This window comes from Polyodon spathula, chromosome 8 (genome assembly GCF_017654505.1).
Source record: "Polyodon spathula isolate WHYD16114869_AA chromosome 8, ASM1765450v1, whole genome shotgun sequence".
Lineage (NCBI taxonomy): Eukaryota > Metazoa > Chordata > Actinopteri > Acipenseriformes > Polyodontidae > Polyodon > Polyodon spathula.
The window spans coordinates 38,719,986-38,729,835 of NC_054541.1; positions in this window are offsets into that span (position 1 = coordinate 38,719,986).

A 9,850-nucleotide genomic window follows, 5' to 3' on the forward strand; every position below is an offset into this window, starting at 1 on the left:
CGGCGCCGTTTTCGGGAATACCAGCTGTCCAAGGGGATGCGGCCCCGGGTTGTGGGACAATATCTTTTAGATTAGTGCACCCGGTGGCTGTGGCCAGAAGAACATACACCCCAAGAACTGGTGCAGAAAACAGTTATAGAACAGTTCGCGTCTATACTTGGCATCTATACGCCAGGGAATCGAGAGTGGATTAAGAGGAATCAACCTACCACTCTCGAGGATGCCATCCTCCTGGCGGAGGCCTACGAAGATGCAAACGAAGGCATCGGGTCAGACCCCACTCCTGCCCCTAAACTAACTCGGACCAACCAACCAATGAAGCCCAGAGGGGGTAACCAGACCTTCAGACCATGGAGGTCGAGGTTAGCCCCATCCTGGGCGAGAGAGAATCCCCCTAACCTGCCGGTCGCGGACTCGCAGGACAGATTAAATCCGTTGATGCCTCCTAACCAAGTGTGCTACCAATGTAATGAGCCTGGACACATTGCCAGGAATTGTCCAGTAATGAAGGTGGACCTGGCGACAAGATCCTGGTCAGCAGTAACAGGTAGGAACACTGGGGAATGTCGGGAGGGCCCTTATCAGTTAAGAGTACAGGTCGGGGGAAAGAGTACTTACGCATTTGCGGACTCTGGGTGTGCACAAACATTGATTCGGCAAGCTCTCTTGGATGGGGTAGCCTGGGAGCCACAGGGTAAAGTGGCTATCTCCTGTATTCATGGAGAAACTCAGGTTTATCCCACCACTAAAGTTAGACTTATTGTAGGTGATTATTCAGCTTACGTTAAAGTGGTTGTAGCGCAATGTTTACCATACCCTGTTCTCCTGGGAAGAGACTGGTCGTTTTTTGATCGTATTTTAGGTCGGGAAATGGTCTTAATTTCTACCAGGGGACAATTAAAGCAACAGGAGAAAACAATTGGCGAGATTTTTCCGTTGCAATCCGATCTGTTTAACCCTAAAATCCGCCCAAGAAAAACAAAAAGAGAGCGTCGGGTGGAAAAATATGAGGGAACTCTGAGACGACAAGGGGAGGGGTCTGACACAAAAGTAAACCAATCGCTTAAACGGCAAGGAAAGGGAGTAGGTATTCAGTGTAACCGGGGCTGCGAGGTTACTGAGGTGGAAGGTCATGTAATAAAAGACACTCCTCTCTGTGTACCTAACCATTGGGACCGAGATATTGACTTGGGATATGAACAACAAAATGATCCCACGTTACAGTATGCTTGGAAACAGGTTAGATATATCGAGGGGAAGGATATGCAGGAAGGACAACCGGTGGTATTTCCGCATTTTTCTGTATCTGGGCACTTATTATATAGAATAACCCGGGCTCCCGGGACGGGACAGCTCGTAAAACAGTTATTGGTTCCTAGGCCTTTTCAGTCAGAAGTCATGAGATTGGCGCATGACATTCCATTTTCAGGTCATTTGGGAACTGAAAAGACTCAGGAACGAATTCTGGCCCGGTTTTTTTGGCCTGGGGTTTATGGTCTTGTGCGGAAGTATGTATCGGAGTGTCCTGAATGTCAATTAGCTGCCCCTAAGTCAGTTCGCCCCGCACCTCTGGTTCCACTTCCAATTATTGGGGTACCGTTTGAAAGGATTGGTGTAGATTTAGTAGGCCCTCTGGAGGGAACAGAGTCAGGATATCGGTATATTTTAGTAGTAGTGGACTACGCAACGAGATATCCAGAAGCTGTTCCCTTACGCTCTATGAATGCAGTAGCTGTAGCGAATGAATTGGTAAAAATATTCTCTAGGGTGGGAATCCCGAAAGAAATTCTCACTGATCAGGGCACTAATTTTATGTCAGACTGTATTCAGCAACTATATAAATTATTGAAAATTCGTTCAATTAGAACCTCAGTTTTTCATCCTCAAACGGATGGGCTTGTTGAACGATTTAATCAGACTTTGAAAAATATGTTGCGCCGCTTTGTAGATCAAGAAAAACGCAATTGGGCTAAACTGCTTCCCTACTTGCTCTTTGCAGTTCGCGAGGTACCACAATCCTCAACGGGGTTTTCCCCGTTTGAGCTCTTGTACGGTCGGCAGCCGCGGGGTATCTTGGATCTCATAAGAGAAGGCTGGGAAGAACAGTCAAAGGAGTCTAAAAATGTAGTAAAATATGTGTTGCAGTTACGCGATCGCTTAGAATTAGTCGGTCGATTGGCACATGACAATCTCAAAGCGGCACAGCAGAAGCAGCAACAAAGCTACAATAAAAATGCAAGAATTCGGAACTTTCGACCTGGAGATAAAGTGTTGTTATTGTTGCCCTCATCGGAATCTAAGTTGTTTGCTAAATGGCAGGGTCCCTTTCAGGTTATTCGAGCAATTGGTAAAGTCAATTATGAGATCCGACAGCCTGGGCGTCGGAAAGAAAGTCAAATTTATCATGTTAATCTCCTGAAACCGTGGAAAGAACGGGAAGTCCATTTTATATCTCCTGTACAGGAGGGAGAGGATTTTGGACCCTCAATTGAGCCAGAGTCAGCAATTGAGGTCCCGATGGGGGAACAATTAACTCCTGATCAGCGTGAAGAGGTAAGCAATCTAATTAATATGTTCAGTGATGTGTTTTCTAACGTGCCTGGAAGAACGCATTTGATCGAACATGCTATTATCACTCCGCCAGGTCTAAGAGTTAGACAGAGACCGTATCGCATTCCAGAGAGTCGGAGAGATTCTGTTCGAAGGGAGGTGGAGTGTATGTTGAAACTTGGGGTAATTGAACCTTCCCGAAGTGAGTGGTGTAGCCCAATAGTACCAATAGACAAGCCAGATGGGTCACTACGATTATGTATCGATTTTAGGAGGGTGAATGCTATCTCCAAGTTTGATGCATATCCCATGCCTCGAGTAGATGAACTCTTAGACAAGCTGGGGCGAGCTCGGTTTATTTCAACTCTGGATCTGACGAAAGGATATTGGCAAATTCCATTAACGAAAGCCTCTCGTGAGAAAACGGCATTTTCAACCCCAGAGGGTCTTTTTCAATTTTGTACTATGCCGTTCGGACTTCATGGAGCGCCTGCTACTTTTCAGAGACTAATGGACAGGGTTTTACAACCTCATCGAGAGTATGCAGCTGCGTATATCGATGATGTAGTCATTTATAGTTCTTCCTGGAGAGAACATTTGACTAGATTAGAAGCCGTCTTACAGTCTCTGAGGAGGGCGGGGCTCACAGCGAACATGGCAAAGTGCGCTATTGGAAAAGAAGAAACTAAATATTTAGGTTTCATAATGGGTAAGGGTAGAGTGAAACCGTTGGTTTCAAAAGTCCAGGCTTTGTTGGATTCACCGGTACCTACCACGAAAACCCAGGTGAGATCACTGTTAGGGTTGGCTGGTTATTACCGCCGCTTTATTCCACACTTTTCCACTATAGCCGCCCCTCTCACTGATCTCACTAAAAAGAACGCTCCAAATAAAATTAAGTGGAGTGCAGAGTGTCAGACAGCCTTTGAATCTATTAAAACTAATTTGAGTCAGGCCCCAGCATTAATAAGCCCGGATTTCAGCTGAGAGTTCGTCCTGCAGACAGATGCATCGCAGATTGATCTGGGGGCGGTTCTGTCCCAGGAGAGAGATGGTATAGAACACCCGATACTATACATCAGTCGGAAGTTACTGCCCAGAGAACAGAGGTATTCGGTAGTGGAGAAAGAATGCCTGGCAGTGAAATGGGCAGTGGAATCTTTAAAATACTATCTTCTGGGACGACCTTTTGTACTCATCACAGATCACGCTTCTTTAAAGTGGTTAGACACGATGAAGGATTCAAACGCTAGGATTACGCGGTGGTACCTGGCACTCCAACCCTTCGCCTTTCAAATAAGGTATCGTGCGGGTAAGTTACATCAAAATGCTGATTTTTTTTTCCCGGGAGGGAGGGAAAAGGGAAGGGTTAGAGGTTGCCGAGTGTTCCTTCAGCTCCACTCTGAGGGGTGGGATATGTGATGAGTCAAAGGGATTTCGGTCTGTGATTCAGCCTCCCGACAGTAGATGGCATCAAACCAACTCAGGACTTCCCTTACCAAGATCTCGTGACCATGGCAAAAGTCATCCTTTGAGGGGCGGCACCTTGGTGAGGGGCGGAAGTACGAGTATGTAAATTCCAGCCACTGGAGTCAAGTGAAGGATAAGGACACTTGTCAGTTGGGGATTGGTGTTCCACTGACTACAGAGGCGGGACATTACATACTAAAGGGAACGTACTACTATGTTCGGGGTTGGTCCGAAAGTAAAACAGGAGGAGTAACGGGTGGAGGGAGAGACTAGGTTGGTGCAGCGGGATTTGTAAAAAAAAAAAAAAAAACTCTAACATTTCTTTTGTCTTTTTTTGTTTATGTATGTGTCACAAAGACGGCCAAGTGGGTGGCGTCAGAACCAGGAAAAGGAATGAAATACACAAAACACAGGACGGATGAAATGAAATGATGAAGACGCCTGTTGGCGCCGGTTTATTACAAAATAAAAGGTTTAAACAAACACGAAAACACAGGACCCGGCACTCTACGCCAAAATAAATAGACAAACAAAAACAGACTAAACTTAACAAAACGGTGCACGGACAGACACTGACAAACACGGTGAGCAGATACTTTCTGTTATTATTATTATTATTATTACTACTACTATACTTATTTCCTCCGTCTCCAATCCCGTTCTCCGCTCACCGAACACCCCACCGCCAGTATGTGACAACGTGCATCTATATATACTATTGTGCTGGGATTCAATTACCAATTAATTATTCACTTGAATCCCAGCATGTGAATTAATAAAGTGCAATTCCCCGTGCTCACATATTACTACATTTTACTTGCACGTGAAGTGCTGTGCAATCCTCGTGCCTAAATACACATATACATTTTTTAAACACTCGTGTTACACAGACCCGTTTATATCCCGTGTACCAATGTCTATACACCAACATTTAAACACACCACACGCAACACATAACAGATAATATACACAGGGGCGGGCACTTTGTTACAGTATGGTTCGCCACGAAGACGATTAAAGACGAGTTATCACGGTCTGTTTTGGATTTCACCCCTGCACTCCTTCCCTCACACCATTTTGTTTTCTTTTGTTATTTAATTATTTTGTTGTGTATAGATAATAAAAATAAATTATTTTATTTCTGTACACATAAATTACTGTCTGGACATTCCATTTAATACACTCTCGCCTCACAGTGTCACAGACACATTTTGTATTTGAAATATGTATCCCTCCAGAACTAAGTAAAAACATTATTATTTAATAATGGGTAGGCTTGCTGTATGCCCATAAATCATTTTGATATTTGTGTAGAATATCTGAAAGAAAAACAAAAAATTAGTATTTGTACCCCAAAAAAGTTTTTTGATAAAACAAAATGCCTTTCATTACACAAAGATTCCACATAAATATTCATATCTTCTATTAAACTGCTTTTTAGTTTGTAACATTCAATGTTATGTTTTATTTTAATTATTAAGAACCTGTTGTGTTCATCTTGCATTTTATGAGTATAAGTAGACATATATAATTTTAAAATGGTACTCTCTTTTCCTGATTTTTCTTTGTTCGTATAAACAGAACGTTTCAAAGCTCCAATGAGCCTGGCAAAGAATAATTTCCCTTCTTAACAGGTACCTATTTATACATAATGAATTATCCAGTTTAACATTCCATTATCTCTACCATTCTGCATCAACTAACTGGGAATACAACAAGCAGGGAATTTGCCACGTTTTTTGTATAGCTTGTCCGACATAGCCCCACCAGAAAGCATTCTCAACTGATTCAAATGTACCTGAGTTACTGTAACTCAGATTCCTTCCCTGTGGCACCAGAATATACAGTAGAGTGACAAATGAAGATTCCCTGGGAAACCCCCAGGACTCACATGGTACAGCAACATATAGTTTAGCCAAGCCAAGTACAGTCAGTGAAGTTTAATTGATCCATTAAGGAAAGCATCAGGAAGAGGAGGGATATGTATAGAGTAAAACATTTTACAAGGAAGTGCTTGCACAGGTAAAAAAAAAGAAGATATACTGATATTGAACTCAACACTGCTTTGGACATTAAACACAACAACAAAACATTTCTTCCAATACCACAACAGCAAAAGAACAGTCAAGGAAGAAGGGACAGCATAGGGAATGTAGACGAGGATAGCAAATGAATGACTGCTGTGTCGAAGTCAATGGCAAAATATGTTTCATAAATCAATAAAGACAGGGGATGTAACTGCTGACTGGTGTGTTGCAAATGTAATGCTCATATTTAAAACAAGAGATAATGTTGAACTAGGAAACCACAGACTCATCAGCCTCACTGCCATAACATGTAAAATCATGGAATCAATTGTAAGAGGGAAACTAGAGTATATATATATATATATATATATATATATATATATATATATATATATATATATATATATATATATATATATATATATATATACACACTGCAAGGGCATCACAGGAGACAGCCAACATGGATTGAGAAAAGGGCGCTCCAAATAACTTCTTCAAATAAGTCACTGCAATGATAGACACAAAAAGAGCCTATGACATCGTATACTTGGACTTCCTAAAAGCCTTTGACAAATTTCCACATGACAGGCTAATCCTCAAGCTGCAATCCGTGGGAATACAAGGTAGTACATGCAAGTGGATACAAAACTGGTTCAAACACTGGAAGCAGAGAGTACTTGTCAGAGAGGAAACTGGGCAATGTACTCATGTTTCTTATCTAGATCAATGACTTAGATTGGGGGATAATCAGCAAACTGGTCAAATTTACAAACAGCACAAAGCTTGGGAGAGTGGCAGATATGCTCACAGTAACTCAGGAAATACAAAAAGATTAAACCACATACTGAACTGGACAGGAATGTGGCAAATTTAATTCATTGTCAACCAATGTAAAGTGTAATACGCCCTGTGACAGGGAGCAGAGTCGTTGGTTCCTGCACAAGTGTGTGTGACTAAGATTGTCATAGCCTGTGATTAAATCAGCAACTGGCTGAGTGGCAGACTAGCCCTGATCAGGAGGTCTGGACTGGCTGAGGGGCGTGCCTGGGGAATGCTGCACAGAGCTCAAAAAGCGGCTACGCTACAGCTCTGGGCGATTGCAACGCCATTGACACAGACGGGTGCAGTGTTTGTTTACATCAAAGCGGGGAGCGTCCACTCTACAGGAACTGCCACCACGGGACCCTTTAAACTGTAAGACGGTGCCTGTGAAGGCTCTGCCCAGCCATGACCGTCGGAAGAGCCCAGAGTCGCTGGGAGGCTGGGACTTCGGAAGCAACAGAACAGAAGTAGGTCAGCTTAGGGGATGTGGATCCCAAAACAGTACAGAGAGGGTTACCATATAGTAGTAGGTTCCTGGCGTGGGACGTTCCTTGTAGTGGGACTAGCGCTCGTCACTTTGTGTGGAAACCTTTTTATTTTTAGTTTTTGTTTTTATTTCTTTATTAAATGTGTCACTAGGTCTACCAATCGCTGGTACCCTAGTGTCAGTTTGGTGTTCAAATTAAATCTGTGCGCCTGTGTGGCGTATCAACACCAATGCTCTCTGTTTGTGTTTGTATTTTCCAATGACTACCCACGCATGTAACAGGTTACCCTGTTACATGCCTGTTTCAAAAATGTAATACCCAAATACTAAATTAGGGGTGGGGTGGGGTAGAACTAGAACAGACACCCCAAGACAAAGGCCTTGGTGTGGTAATAGATGCATCGCTGTCAGCAACCATCGAGTGCAGGAAAGCAATTAAAAGGCACACAAAATGCGTAGGTATATACAGCCAAAAGTGCAGAGTACATATGCAAGGAGATTTTGATAAGGTTGTATAATGCACTGGTGAGACCGCACTTGGAATACTGTGTCCAGTTATGGTCACCACAACACCAAAGGGTTGGAGAGAGTCCAAGAAGAGCAGCCAGACTAATCCCGGGAGTTAAAAGGCTAAGCTATGAGGAAACAATGAAAAAAAGTAAATGCATTTAGCCAGGAACAAGTAAGAATCAGGGGGGACATGATTGAAGTCTTTAAAATCTTAAGTGGAGTTCACGTAGTTAACACAAACCATTACTTTAAGACCAGTACAGGAACCAGGACCAGAGGACGCAGTTGGAAATTTAGTTGAGATAGACCTAGGACAGAGGTAATGAGACACTTCTTCACATAGAGAGTGATGAGTGTGTGGATTTGGCTACTTATTAATGTTGGAGCAGAAACACTTGGATTCTTTAAGACCCAACTTGACGAATTTCTGAGATTAATCACCTACTAGGAACTAGACAAGCTTAGATGGGCCAAATGGCCTGGTCTCGTTCTTATGTTCCTATGTTCTTAAAGTGGTAAGTACACTGTACTGTTCCACTCAATCTGAGAAACTCTGGATTCCCTTAGAATGACTTAGATCCAACCAAACAGTCCACAGGTCACACCCCTCGTCTGACTTAATTTACTATTTTATTTGCTTCACTAAATTTCCCCAAACTATTAGGCTTTCTGATTTTTTATTTTAAAATGAACAGCAACTAAGTCAAATAAGGCATACAGACACAGAATTATTTTTCACCAAATCAAACAATACATGCACTTAACAGGTACAAGCCTCAGCAAATGTCATCTGCTTTGACATAAAGCAGTGCATTAATAAAATTTAAGTGGTTTTTACAATGTTTTATTTTGGAATAGCTCAATCAAGTAAAAACACAGGAAATCATGTTTCAGCTTAATGTCATTTGCAGCCAAATATGCTTTCACAAAGATGACACATAATTTGGCAATAAATAACATGTAAAATCTGAAAGCATAAAAACTGCTTTACTGAGCTAATGTAGGAATCGAGCTTCATTATATATAGGAAAGTAAGTGTGATAATAATTACAAAATTGTTGTAGCATCTCAGGGTTCTGATGGGAATACACATACAAAACTTGAGGTTTACGTTTGTGTGTGTGTGTATATATATATATATAATATATATATATATATATATATATATATATATATATATATATATATATATATATATATATACACATACATATTATCAAGTTAACAAAATTCTCTCAATTGTGGAATAAACAGCATTCTTTATGTATCATAAAGTCTCAAGTTACGTATGCCATATTCAGTACACGAATATAGGGTCCCCCCACCCGCCATATTACATGGGGGTGAAAACAGTTCAGTATCACTTCAGAGCGGTGACTTGCAATCCCCCCCCCCGCCCCCCCAGTTATAAGCACTAGAATACCGAGCACAACATAACAGCGCCAAAGCCCCTACTGCTCTGCCAATCTACCAGAGCACCAGACTACACGTTTCACTCCAAACTATCCGACTTTACAACACACAACTGAAAATAATATGTTCCAGGGAAGCAACATAACAAATAGCGATTTGTTCCTGCTATATAAAATAACAACATTGTTTTCATACATATTTACAGGAGCTTTTATACCAGGTGCTCAGCTTCTTTGAATTATTGGACGGTGAAAAAGGAAAGTTATTGAAATTTAAAGAGGCATACTGTGCAATTTTGAGACATGACATGTTTGTAAATTGGCCCTAAAACTGAAACAAATCAATCCTAAATTGATCCTCATTCCTACATTTTATCAGATCTCTCCCAGGAGGTAGAGGGCATGGAGCATTTGGTATTGTACATTAGCAGGAAGCTGCTTGCGTGAGAGAATCAGAGACTAGATATGCTGTAATCGAGAAAGAAATACCTAGCCGTCATAAAATAAGTAAAATAACAGAAAGCAAGCTTATGTACATGCGTGGGGGTTGGCCTGCATGCAGTTTTAGT